The sequence below is a fragment of the Chlorocebus sabaeus genome, chromosome X (genome assembly GCF_047675955.1).
Source record: "Chlorocebus sabaeus isolate Y175 chromosome X, mChlSab1.0.hap1, whole genome shotgun sequence".
Lineage (NCBI taxonomy): Eukaryota > Metazoa > Chordata > Mammalia > Primates > Cercopithecidae > Chlorocebus > Chlorocebus sabaeus.
In genome coordinates this window covers 86,824,567-86,839,146 of record NC_132933.1, presented here as the reverse complement: position 1 = coordinate 86,839,146, position 14,580 = coordinate 86,824,567, and the positions used below count along the sequence as shown (strand labels likewise).

Below are 14,580 nucleotides of genomic sequence, written 5' to 3'. Positions count from 1 at the left end.
TTCCCCTACCTGTGGAGTCTGCACACTGGATTCACACCCTTCCCTGAGTTCTGGCCAGGAGGTTTCTCGCCCCATTCAAATTGTTATGAATTTCAGCTGGAGATTTCCCTCTCCTTGTGGTGTTTCCCTCACCATCTGGCCCCGCTCCTCTGGCCACCCTCCCAATGGATCCCTGTGGTCCCAGGCAGGAATGGCCTGCTTGGGGACCCAGTAAGCTCCCAGAGCCTTTGTGCTGCTTCCTCTACCCCTGTATTTTGCTTGGCTCTCTAAATTGACTCAGCTCCAGGTAAGGTCAGAAACTTCTTCTGCAAACAGACATTCAGTTTCTCCAGTGGGGGTGTGTGTTTGGGAGAGGAGGTTCCCCCTTTCCCACTTCTGCCTTTGGGGAACTCACAATATTTGGGGTGTCTCCTAGGTCCTGCAGGAACAGTCTGCTTCCTTCAGCAGGTTTGTGGCTCCTCTTGGGATTGCTGGTTTGTTCTTTCAGTCAATCTGGAGCTAAAATTCACAATGCAAGCCTTCGTACACTGCTCTGTCCGTCCGAGTCTGAGCTGCAATCTAGTCCTTCCTCTCGTTTGCCATGATGATCTATACCTTCATTTTCAAAACGTAAAATCTTGCACATTTTAAAGTGTTCCCTCTACTAAATAAGTGTATTCTATGATGTTCAAACAATGACAAAATAGCATAACAATGCATTTCTCAGAACATATCCCTGGTTAGTGACACATGACTGTATTAACAAAAAAAGATCCTTCCATCCTTCCATCCTTCCTTCCTTCCTTCCTTCCTTCCTTCCTTCCTTCCTTCCTTCCTTCCTTTCTTCCTTCCTTCCTTCCTTCCTTTGTTTTTTGTTTTTTGTTTTTCTGAGGTAGGCATCTTATGTTGCCGAGGTTGGTCTTGAGCTCCTGGACTCAAGCGATCCTCCTACCTCAGCCTCTTAAGTAGCTTGGATTGCAAGTGAGAGCCACTACGCCTGGCTAAATCTTGCTTTCCAAAAACAGATCTAATTGTCCCAAGAAACTTTGGAATGAGATAACTCATTTTCTAGAAGCAAAATCAAGCTACATGGATTTGCTAATTATTTAGAAAACTGCTATAACATATGGTATTTAACAGAATTTTTTATTCTAGACTCACATAAGGTATTGGAAAAATGTTCATTTAAAAAGTTTTTTTAATCCCCTCCAACTTTGATGTATTTCTAATATTTTTTATATGATCTGAATTTCATCCCAGCCATGAAACCTTGTTCTGGTACCAGGAGGTAACAATTTTAACTATAATTTTTAAGGTACAGAGGTTAAGAGATGGAGGGAAATACGCTAGACAGTCAAAGATAGTCAAGTCCTGTGTATTTTCCAGAAGGAAGCTGGATTGGGAGGAGGATCTAAAAATAAATTCAAACAGATGGGTCAATTTTAGTAGACGCCTCAATAAAGTTGGCAAGAGGGTTGAGAAAGAGCAAAGGGAATAGTTGGTTTCTGTGACTAATAGAGGTTCGAAGTTTTCCATAGGATTTGCAACACCTAATGTTGAAAATGTTAGGTGACCATGATTATACAGGCCTAAATGTTTGAACAAGAAACATTTAGGCCTGTATAATCATGGTCACCTAAATCTGATGAGACATCCAACGGGTTCTTCAGATCATCCAAAAGAAGGTCATTACAGTCTCAAAGTTTTTCTCCAGAGTTTCTTATTAGCACCTCATCTAACAGGGAAAGCAGGGGAGTTTTCATGTTTTGTACCATCTGCTTGTCTGTGGAGGCAGTGTTGTGTTATACATGACGTGGAAGGACAGGGAATATGACAAAGTATAATTCACAAGTCTTACACTGTTAAATACATCACAGCATTATGGAGGAGTGTCTTTTTTAAAACCTTATTTTACTTTCTTTTTTCCCAAGTATGTCAGAGGCTAATAAATTTTTTGAAAAATAGTAATTGTACATAATCATGGGGTACATAGTGATGTTTTGATACATATAATGTATTATGATCAGATCAGGGTAATTATCATATCTATCATCTTAAACATTTATCATTTATTTGTGTTGGGAATGTCCAAGATCCTCCTAGCTATTTGAAACTAAACAATGTGTTATTGTTAACTATAATCATCCTACAGTGGTATAGAACACTAGAACTTATTCCTCCTATCTAGCTACTTTGTATCCCTTAAAAAATCTCTCCCTATCTGGAAGGACATTTTAACTATGAATAATGCACACTGGCCTCTGGTCTTAGACGCTACGATCAGCCTTCTTTAATATATCTACTATTTCAACCCTTTTGATGCTTCTATAGGAGAATAATAAAGATCTGTGATATAATTATGTAAAAATGCTGTTTTGGATTTAGGAATAGCGTTAACATCTTAGAATATAGATCTTTGCAGGATGCACTTCTTATAAAAATCTAAAGCTGACTGTGGAGGACTAGGCTTAGTAAATAACAAAGGAACTACTTTCTGAGAAAGAACTTCTTTGCATGTCATGTGAAAAACCCAACATCATTTTACAGTACATCTGTTTGGTGATATTATTTTTCTAATTTTTTTCTTAAAATCAGAGACATGATAATATATGATCTTTTAATTTTATATAGTAATTTTCAGGCCTTTTCATATTCTACTTTATTTAATATTCACAAAAGCTCACAAAGCAAGAAAAGCAGTTAGTATTATCATTGGTTCACACAAGAGTAGATTTGGGTTCAGATAATTTAGTGACTTGCCCAGGGTCATCTGGATAGTAAACCATGCGGCTGGGACTAAGACATAAGTCTTCTTATTCCTCCACAAGTATGCTTTTGTACCTCTTTTTCCATTGGCTTCAAGTGGAGTTCTCTCTCCTTCATTTTTCTTTAAACATAGACTCCAGATAGGAAGAGAAAACACTGATGTCTTTTTCAGCCAATCATTCTTAGAGATTAAGTTAAACACTTTAGTTAAAAAAACCTATATCTTGAAAGATTAACAAAATAGAGAAAATAATGTTTATACTTTTTAAAATTTTGTAGAGGCTGTAGTTGTTTTTGCTAACTGATCTTTAGACAAGAGGCAGAAAATCAATAGTACAGTGAGAGTCAACTGTGCAATATGGATCCAGTTGTCATTTAGCTTGAACAAATATTGACCAGTATTTTCTGCCAAGACTGAAGCAAATGCAGTAAATATTGGATTTAAACACGAGTGTTTGAATCTGAATGATGTGACTCATCAAACATGCCTAGTCTGTCTGGCAGAAAGAAAAGAACACTTCTTTCAAGTCATCTTAGCTAAACAATTTAACAAGAGTCAATGCCTATCAGGGTCTAGTCCCATTACTTATTGGTCAATGACAAAAAAAAAATCCATCTGGAGATCTTTCATAGTTGGAGAAAACAGTTATGGGAAAGTCGAAAGGATTATTTTTTGTCTTAAAATAGAAACATCAATAATAATACCTCACTAAGCTAAGAAAGAGATTTGTAAGAACAGTATTAAAGACAATTATCACTAAGCTAAGAAAGAGATTTGTAAGAACAGCATTAAAGACAATTATCTGCTAGGAATTAGGGTTCCTTGCTATTCCCAGGAGGTTGAGAAAGAGCTTAATAAAGATAATTTTACAAAGCAGATGCCCTATTGTTTTTGATCCTCTTACAATTTCCAGTCATAATTATGGCTATTTACTATCTTACTCAGTCCAGTCAGAATGCGTGATTTCTTCATATGGCTAAAATTTGGTTACCTATCCAATATTTAGACAGTAGTACATTTAATGTTTAGACACCTATCCATGTCACAGTGTAAAATGTACAGATTCTCCATTTATCAAATGTTTTCACTTAAATGCAACCCATAGCCATAAAATTATGGTATAAAAAGATGATAAAAATTATGGTATAAAAATATCCCCTAGGATATAAAGAAATATTAGAGAAAATCAAGCAGATGAATAATGTGGTAATGCTGATGATTAATCCATTCATACATTTTTTTGATGGACGAGTCCCTTAAAATATTTCCTTAAGTACTCTCTACAGTTCCTTAGCCACATGTTTTAAGAAAGTTCTGTTATTCAACATGGTAACTTAAGTAAAAGCCCAATGAATCAGATATGTATTCCAGTTTGTGATCTTATAGTCAGAGAATAAGATTCCTCTTTTTATAGTTTATAAAGAAAGCAACTGCCAAATAAACAGCAGTTTACTTAAGAGAAGAATATGTTAACTATTTCATCAGTCGCCATTTGCAAATGTGTGAACAAAGAATTTCTACTTCACCAAACAGGTCTCTGATGTATCTTGTATGTATAGCAAAACAATTAAATATTTTTAAAAAATTTTACTAATTGAGACTAGACTTTAATTAGTCAATATTAAGACAGAGGAGAAAAAGCATGACTAGAGCAATAAGAAGATATGGATGGCATACCATAAGTCATCTGACTTCATTCACTTAACTGAAAAGTTGTTCGGCAAATAACCTGCTATTACCTCAATCTTCATTGTACAGGTACAATACAGGGCCTTAAAACTAGGTGGTATATAAAAAAGCAGTAAAGAAGAGTAGAAAAATGGATCTTACACATCTATTTCTGCCATGACATTCATGTTGAGTAAAGTTTCAGCTTCCTTTGTCATCAAACTTGGAAGTTCAGAACCGACTGGCTAAAAAGAAAAAAAAGAGAAAGAATTATAAATAAAATCCTCTAAATACCATAATTTAAATTCTAAGCCTTAGGTTACTTAAGGAGAAAAGGTTTTGTACACAATATTGAGGGATAATACAACAAGAAGAGGAAGTTTGGATACATGAAGAACTATTACTAAAACATTACAATTCTACACAATGGCTAATTTCATATCGATAATTTTTAAGTGATTGGAGCAAAGGAAAACACCACATAACAAATAAATTGTGACATTACTATGGGAAAGAGGGATATAATAACTTCTTCCATTTTAGTTCAGAAAGCCAAGACAGAAACACCATGTACACGAAATCAGTAGAAAAGCCGAGATAAGAACTCAAGTATTCTTGAACTCCAGGATGAATAATATCCTCAGGGTCAGTGGTCATACACCATTTTTCTTTTGCAATAATATACACAAGTACAGTAAAGTCTCAAAAATAGACTTACCTCACTGACATGATAAGAGTCATAATTCACTTTCTTCCTAGATAGCAATGACTAGCTCTGCCAGATTAGCTTCGATACAGAGCCTGTGCATCTCATCCTGTAAATGAAAAGCAGATGGGTGGGGAATCAATAAGCACTGATGCCAGCAGGATGAAGGTGAACTGAAAAAATGGTAATCTAGCAGCCAGGAGACAATCTTTGAGAAAATACCACAAACAATAAATTTCATAGATTATTGCAGGTCCTTGACCAAGAAAACACAAACCATATAGTATTTTCCAGTTATAGATATTTCACTTCCAGACTATAAAGCTTACTGCTATTCAGAAGATTTCAGTATGTAATTAACTTGTTATAATTTAGCCAGAGTGGACCACAGTCGAATAAAATACCAGAGTTTTCAAACTGAAGAGGTCCAGAAAAGAAGGATAAAGGCAAAAACCAGATTACTCTGTTCCCTAGGAATCCTGAATAGGAAGTACTCTTCAACCTGGGAAAACTTTCAGCCCACAAGATGCCTTTTTGCCTACGTGGTGCCAGGTAAAGATGATAAATCACTTCACTGTCCCTAATCAGAAGTGAAATGCGAGATATTTCAACAACGTAACTGGCTAGTCCAAATGACCTCTAGGGTCCTTCTATCTATGAGATTATATATATATATACACACACATATATGTATATGTGTGTGTGTGTGTGTGTGTGTGTGTGTGTGTGTGTGTGTATATATATATATATATATATATATATATATATATATATGCAGCCTAGGCTTTGAAATGACTGTATTTCTCTTAATGAACAGCACTCAGTCTGAATCTCATCAGTAGATGAGAGCCACAAGACTTGGGGAGTGGGACTTATGTCAATCGTCACAGTGTAAAAAATTTCTGTATTTTTACCTTACCCAGTGATGTAGATCTTGACTTCATTTTGTAGTGCCATTCATTATTAAAAGGAAGTGCTATGAGGACCATTTGTGGTATTATTTTCAACTATTATTTAACCTGATTTCAAGAGCTCAAAATGCCAGTACATTCTAATAGGTCAGGAGCCTTTGGTCTTCCCTGTAGCTTTCTCAATCTAGTGGAACTTGAACTCAGCTTTGATGGCCAACTAATAATCGTCTCAAACTAGAGAGTTGCTTTCTGAGTCAACTCAGTGCCCTGAAGAGTGATAATTATTTTGCTGCTTAAAGTAGTTCATTTTGGTGTAGGTTCGAGGGGCTGGTCCACACTTAAGTTTGACATCAGGCTAAGGAAGCTCACGTGGCCCCCTTTTGGGTGTGTTTCTTTCTCTTTCTCTCTTTTTTTGAACTTTAAAGATCATATTTATTTAGAGAAAGCAAAAAAGCCACAACCCAAAGGATGGGATTTTATATCTCAAGGTGTCTCCCATGTAATAAGTCTACAGATTACAGATTATTTTCATAGAAGATATTTTTGTACAAATTTTGCATGTATTCAGGAGCAGGCCATTAATTAATTCCAGTTTCTATTTTAACACGGGCAAAGTAGGGGAGAGCGAAAAACAGCTTTGGATACAACTATTTCGAAGGAGAATAGACATGAAGATGCCAAATTCTAGCTTTTCATTATCTAAAATCCATGTTTATTTTTTCTTTTAAAAACCTTCCAATCTTCAGTATATCTTTAAAAGCCCACTTCTTAGCTGCTAGCCAATCCACACCAATTATTTAAATTCACTTGGTACACACCTTTGTCCGCTGGGTAAATTATATTCATTATGCCCACTGCTGCAGCATGCATAAACCAACACCCCTGCATGGCTGAACAGGGCCTAATCTAGGACTGATGGGAGAAGAGCTTGCAAACCAAGATCAAGATGTCATTTCTCTGCTAATACTCTCTACCAAACTGATCCCTACAAAAATTCACATAAAAGCAGGCACGTTTAGCTACTGTGTTGCAAGAGAAACCAGGACCTAGTTAAATAGTTCTCTCCATTACCATTTATTCTCTCAAGGGAAGCTTAAAAAAAAAAAGAAAAAGAAAAAACAACAAATTGGTTTGACCACCTCATAAATCCAACAAGCATTGGTGTGGCATTTCAGTGGAGAGGGAAACTTGGGGGGGGAAAAAACTCATCAAGGTTGTAAGAAGGGTTCCCAATTTAACTGTCCCTGTCCCTATTTATCCACCTTTATTCACCACCCAAGACCACTATTATTCTAGAGCACTCTGATCTATAAAGGGGGTCAAAGCATCAGGAGCAGGCAGGTGTAAGAACCAAAAGACAAGAAACCAATTTGCTTGAGAAAAGCAGAGATTCTTCCTTTCACAGCTCTCCATGGCTGAGAGAGACAATGCCCAAGAGATCATCTCTGTGACTTAGAGACTGCTTTTTCGGAGGTTAAGAGTAGCATGAAGAACTTAAGATGATGACGAGAGTCCTAATTTTTAAAGTTTCAAGGTTTCAACAGAATGTGGATATATCCGAACTTTCAAAAAGGAGAGTATTTAGAAAGGGAAAACCAGGACACCCAAAACATTGGGAATTACTATGACCCCCAAGTGCTTCTGGCTCCAGGAAATAACCATTCATGTGTTTGCTGGAGGTCATAAAATTTTCCCCTATTACCTGGTGCAAAATGACTCATCACCTCCCAAAAGCTTCTTTTCAAACCACGATTTTCCCCTTTATTTTGATCAAATGCAGTCCTATTCTTTATGGCCTATAGACTCACTCCCAACTCACGGGGTAAAACAAAGAAATGAAGGAATTCCCCCTAGGTTGGCCCCCAAACTCAGAATTAAATAGGAGGAGCTGCTGGCATCCACCTGGAGACTAAAACAACCTGAGGCTAAATCTACCTTTCCGAGAGTGGAAAATTTATTCAGATAATGTTTGAGAATTCATATATACCACAATAGGATAAAAACCAAACAATAGAAATCTCACACTTTTCCTTATACCTCCCTCCCCTACTGCCCAACCAGATTCCAGACCTTATATCACTGTCATTACCATTTCTGCTAAATTGAGGCCCCTCGGCACTCACATTACACTGGCAACTGCATGGTGACATAACGCACCACAATTTTTCCACTAAAAATCTCTAGTCTCTTTCTCCCTGGCTATATTGGCGATTCTCCAATTATTTCAGCACTTTAAAGGCTGCAGCAGCATGCAAAATAATTTCCATTTAAAAAAATAATAATAAGGTAATAAAGGTCTCCAGGAGATGGTGAGTTTTATTTTATCTTGTCTGGATAGAGGTTTCATTTGCTCTCGAATGTTCCAGGGTGGAGATAAACTAGGATAAAGCACAGGATGTCGAGGTCTCTTCGGCTTAATCATCTCCCTCGTTTTCATCTTCACCGTCAATGGAGAGAGCAGCACACTTCCTTGCAGAACTGAACTTGGAAGCTGGATTTTCCTCAGGTTTTTTTGACTCAGGTGCAGATGTGGAGTCTTTATCCTTTTTGCCATCTTTCCTATCTGACTCCTTCCAGTGGTCTTTGTTCCCTCCCTCTCCTGAACCATGGCTAGAGTTCCCAGTTTGGCCTTTTGGGACATTCATCCCATCTACTTCCTTTCCAGCTTTCCTTGCTGGTCCTTACTCAGATGGTTGAGCTGGAGCTACTTTACCCCACCAGCTGTAAGGGATTGCTGCTCTGTGTCTGAGCTCTGAGATTGAGCACGAGGTTTAGAACTTCATTTCACCCAACCATTCTCCTTTGGTGAAGGGGCTGGCGTTACCTTTAGGGGCTTATCAGGTTTGGGAGGTTTAGAAGTTAGAGACTGACAATCTTCCTCCTTATTGAGTGTTCAATTTCTAGTGACTTCTCTCTCTCCTTCGTGCATTTCTGCCGGATGTGGCGGAGGTCCCAGTCTGCGATGAGTCACTTCCTGTCCTCAACTGTTCCCGTTCCTGAGTTTCTTCACTTTGCTAGCTTGGGTGTCTCTCCCGAGGCTGTCGTTCTAGTTTTGGCTCATCCAGCTAACGCTGCAACTTCTCGTGTTCCTTCTGTAGCTTTTCTTCTACTTCTCTTTCTCTAGTAGCTGTGTCAACGTGCTTTGCCCCTCTAAAGATAGAAGCACCTTGACTGCACTGGGAGGTACTAGCAGAGGAATCATCTTCCTTAGGAGTACTCCGAGGCTTTAGATTCAGTTTAGGTCTTTGGGAGAGACCTCTATCATCACGCATATAATCATCCTGAGAGTAATCATCTCTGGAGCTCCATGACTGATCATCCTATCTGTCGTATCGGTCTTCATAGCCATTCCTGCCTCCTCTGTAGTCATTATCTCTGCCGCACCCACTGTCAAATGCTCTTCTGCCACTGCCTATCCGAGAATCATAGCCTCTATCATAGTCTCTGCTGCATCGGTCATCATAGCCATCCCGGCTGCCGTATCAATCCATATCCCAGTGTGGGCCATACCGTTACCCATCCCGATGCCCATCGTGATACCGGTCTGAATCATAACGATCTCGATACTAGTCTCCAAAGCTATTATCACCTCTTCTAGGCGGGTAGTCATCAAAGCTGTCTGTGGCAGGAGGAGTCCTCCAGTCTGTATCTGTTTTGTCAGAATCCCGATTTCTATCATGGCCAAAAGAACGATCCTCCCTGTCTTTCCCCTGTGCTTGATCAGCAACGTCCACTTGAATTTTCCTGTTACCTAGAGACTCTTCATTGAGACTCATGGAACTGAGCAGGGAATCCAGGTCCTCAATTTCAGCATAATCAAAACCTTTCAACCTCTCTGGATTGCTGGGTTCACGTGGCAAAGGCACTGCACTGATATTTAATCCTCGAAAGAGTTCCTTAATTGATTCTTCTGTCATGTCATAGGATAGGTTCCCTAGAAAAGCAGTGTAGGGTGGTGATTTAGGAAGACGGCTCTGGTCGATATTGGGTTCCCGAGTAGCCCGTGGAGCAGTGGGAAGGATGAAACGGTCAATTGAAGGCCACCTATACACATCATCATCATTACTGTGCCAAGTTGTTGAAACATCTCCTTCCAGGTCATCTGTTTCATCAGCCCAGGGGACTGGTTTGGAAACATAGGTGCTTCCTCTACCAGTCCTCCCATCCTCAGCCAGAAAGTCTGTTAGGAAGATAGTCTTCCCCTTCTTCTTCTTTTTTGCTGAGGCCACCATGTTGGAAGAGGGAAAGAGTTTTGGGTGTGTTTCTCAGGAAGCTTTTCTCACTGGGGTTGGGCAGTAAATGAGGATCAGTAGCAGGGAATAAAATGATAAAGCATGTAAGCAGACAAATGTAAGCACTGCCGATGAAGGTGAAATTCAGGCAGACTCCCTTCCTCCACATGCTACTCAAGATTTTCATGGGTAGAGGTTTGCTGACAATAGTGACTTTGTGGCTCCAATTTAGTAGTATTTCTGCGGAAGCACCCACAACCTCCTAGTTTCAGGAAATGAAGACAACTTTTATTTTTCTTCCTATAGTTTTGTGCCACGCAGGAGGTTTCACCCTACTTACAGAGTTAATTTCAGATATAAGATGGGAGGAGGGGGTATTTTACACTACCAATGCCTGGCTTTCATTTTTAGAAGATTGCAAAAGAACAAATACCAAATATATTATCAAAGAGTGCATCTGTGGTATATGAGAAACAATGATAATATGTGGGAGTGCAAGTACAGGGGAAATGTTTCCTTAATTATGTTTTGTTCCCCTCACTATAATATTATAATATTACACTTTGGACTAACAAGAACCCTTCCCTTGACCTCCCCAGGCTCAAGCAATCCTCCCACCTCAGCCTCCTGGGTAGTTGGGAGTACACATGCACACCACCACGTCCAGCTAATTTTTGTGTTTTTAGTAGAGACAGCATTTTGTCATGCCCAGGCTGGTCTCAAACTCTGAACTCAAGCAATCCTCCTGCCTTGGCCTCCCAAACTGCTGGAATAACAGGCATGAGCCACTGTATCTGGCCACAAGTAATTTTCTAACCTCAGAAGAATATGCCTGAAAATCAATATCCAGATTTCTTCAGAAACACAAATCATACATCAGAGCTAAGACCCAGTATTAGATACTGATCATAATTTAGTTTTCTCCTAAAAAAGGTCTGATTGGTTAAGGTTTCAAAGTAAACATTGAATCAATATTCAAATGTACATTCAGGGATGTATCGTAGAATTACGCTACTTCTCAGCTCAGAGGTTCACTCGCTTTATACTTGGGTTTCCAAATCCCCATCACCATCATAAATAATGTTTCTTGGTTTCTCAGAAAAGAAAGTGAAAGAGTGCACAGAGGTACCCTTCAAAGTCTCTACAAGCTTCTGTTGATATATTCCTGCTTTTCTTCCACTCTATCCAAAGTGATTTCCAGATTATGAAAAAAATTACAAACAAAGCATTCCTTTTAAAAACATGTGAACCCCCTAGGTTAAAGAAGAAAGAGATTTTGTACCTGTTCATTATAACATTAGATTGAGTATCTGGTTGTCTTCAATCAAGATTGGAGTATTGACATGAAAAGGAGAAAACACCTACTCCAAAGAAATATTTATAGTTGCCTCTCCAGATAATTCCTGGATCATTAGTTCTTGGAAATCTGGTACCACCAAATCCAAACCAATGGCCAGTGAATCTTCACTCATAGGTACATCCTGAACTGATATTTCAGGGTATTTCCTGAGAAATAATCAATGCAGGAAAATATTAATCCTACATATTTCAAGAGCTCAAATTATATGGGCTGTAGCATATCTATTAGTTACATAATATCAACAGATGATTTGCAGTGTTTAGGTCAACTAATCAATAATGTGCCCACAAATTCTCCTTTCATTTTATTTGCATATTATATAATACAATGTCCAAACATTCTCACAGGACAACAACTCGATCACTTCAATTTAATGGAAAAAAAAAAAAAAAAAAGATATCACACCTGGAATAGCTATTACAAAAGAGACAGACAACAAGAATGGTGAGGATGTGAAAAAAATAGGAATCCCTATACATTGCTGAAATAAATAAATGTGAAATGGTATATCCACTTTGGAAAATAGTTTAGCTATTTCTTAAAAAGTTAAGTATAATTTTTTCCACTCAGTTCCAATTACTTCCAGCAATTCCATTTTTGGTATCTATGCAAAAGAATTGCAAACACATTTCCACATAAAGATTTTCCTGTGAATGTTCATAGCAGCATCATTTATAATAGCAAAGAATTGGAAAACAACAGAAGTGTCCATTAACTGATTAATGCGTAAGTAAAATGTGGTATATCTATACAATGAAATACTATTCAGCAATACAAAGAGTTGAAGTAGTGATTCATGTCACAGCATAGATGAAAACATTATGCTATGTGAAATGTTCCAGACACAAATGACCACTTGTATTATTCTATTCGTATGAAATGTCCAGAAGAGTAAAATCTACAGAGACAGCAAGTAGATTAGTAAATGACCCTGAGGGATCTTATTAGATTGATGAAAATGTTCTAAGATGGGATTATGGTGATGGTAACACAACTCAGTAAATCCACTACAAATTGAATTCTACACTTAAAATGGGCAAATTTTATGATATATAAGTTATCTTTCTCTTTCTCTCTCTTTTTTTCTTTTTTTGGGTACAGAGTCTTACTCTGTCACCCAGGCTGGAGTGCAGTGGCATGATCTTGGCTCACTGTAACCTCCACCTCCTGGGTTCAAACGATTTTCCCGCCTCAACCTCCCTAGTAGCTGGAATTACAGGTGTGTGCCACCATACCTGGCTAATTTTTGTATTTTTAGTAGAGACGGGGTTTTACCGTGTTGGCCAAGCCTAGTCTCAAACTCTTGATCTCAAGTGATCTGCCCGCCTTGGCCTCCCAAAGTGCTGGGATTACAGGTGTGAGCCACCCTGCCCGACCTACAAATTATATCTCTATAATGTTGTTTACACATATAAATTTTAGCTATATATAATATGTGTATATATGTAAATATCATACATATATGAATTTTTATCAATATATATGTATCATTTAGAGAGACTGTATAGCATATAGCAAATAACACAGCAATGTAATAGTACCCCTAAGGGTCAGGATTTGCAGCTCACAGGCCATGTTTCCATTCTGTGGTGTAGGGACTAAACAGACACCTCAGTTTCGACTGGGAAAGAAGTAGAATTGGACAATGATTTGCTTTTCAGGTAAAGGAGGTAGTCTTAAGAGAACACAAATAATTCCCAGATTGTTTCTCGTATTTTTGACCAACTTACTTAAGTTGTGTGAGGGCTCTGTAAAAAAGATTGAAAAAGCTAAACTATAGTTTAAAATTTCCACTGAAATAGCATACAGATACAGCAGAGGTTAATTTTATCACAGGATTAAATTTTCATTTTCAATAGGATAATTAATTTAGATATGTAACCACATTTTTCCATATTCTTTTTGAATTTATATTTTAGAAAACTGTCAAATACATGTAACTGGACAGCTTCTCTGACAGTTGAATTGTTAAATTAGGTTCTAAGATTTAATGTGTAGTTGTTTAATTATCATTTATTACTATAGTTGACAATAATCTAATGTGTATTTCTTTTTTTTTTTTTTTTCCAGAGACAGGGTCTTGCTCTGTAGCTCAGGCTGGAGTACAATCATGGCTCACTGCAGCCTCAACCTCCCAGGTTCAAGCGATCCTCCTACCTCAGCATCCTGAGTATCTGGGACCACAGGCACTCCGTGTCTGGCTAATTAAAGAAAAAATGTTTTGTAGAGATGAGGGTCCACCTATGTTTCCCAGGCTGGTCTCAAACTCCTGGGCTCAAGTTATTCACTCACCTCAGCCTCCCAAAGCGCTGGGAGTACTTACAAGTGTGAGCCACCGCACCTGGCCTTGTGTGTCTCAAAATATCTAGAAGAGGCTGAGGTGGGTTGGTCATGCCTGTAGTCTCAGCTACTTGAGAAGCAGAGGTGGGAGGATCACTTGAGCACAGGAGTTTGAGTCTACGGTGAGCTATGATCATGCTAATGCACTTCAGCCTGGGTGACAGAATGAGACCCTGTCTCAAAAAAAAAAAAAAAAAATTCTGTCTAAGAATGAGGATAAAAAATACATAGAAGAGAATAATTCAAACGTTCTTAGCATAAAGAAAAATATTTAAAATAGTGCTCGCTTCGGCAGCACATGTACTAAAATTGGAACGATACAGAGAAGATTAGCATGGCCCCTGCGCAAGGATGACATGCAAATTCGTGAAGCGTTCCATATTTTTTAGGCATGGGCGAAGACTTCATGTCTAAAACACCAAAAGCAACAGCAGCAAAAGCCAAAATTGACAAATGGGATCTCATTAAACTAAAGAGCTTCTGCACAGCAAAAGAAACTACCATCAGAGTGAACAGGCAACCTACAGAATGGGAGAAAATTTTTGCAATCTACTCATCTGACAAAGGGCTAATATCTAGAACCTACAAAGAACTCAAACAAATTTACAAGAAAAAAA

The 14,580-nt window shown here is 38.2% G+C and overlaps 1 non-coding gene and 1 pseudogene across 1 annotated transcript; one reads left to right on the top strand and one right to left on the bottom strand.

Annotated features, from left to right (window-relative positions):
* Nucleotides 1-8,409: 8,409 nt before the first annotated feature.
* LOC103232100 (eukaryotic translation initiation factor 4B pseudogene) lies at nt 8,410-10,263 on the bottom strand (annotated as a pseudogene).
* Nucleotides 10,264-14,242: 3,979 nt separating this feature from the next.
* Nucleotides 14,243-14,349, top strand: LOC119622503 (U6 spliceosomal RNA). Its single transcript, XR_005239119.1, has one exon. It is a non-coding gene; the product is annotated as a U6 spliceosomal RNA (small nuclear RNA).
* The last annotated feature ends 231 nt before the right edge of the window (nt 14,350-14,580 follow it).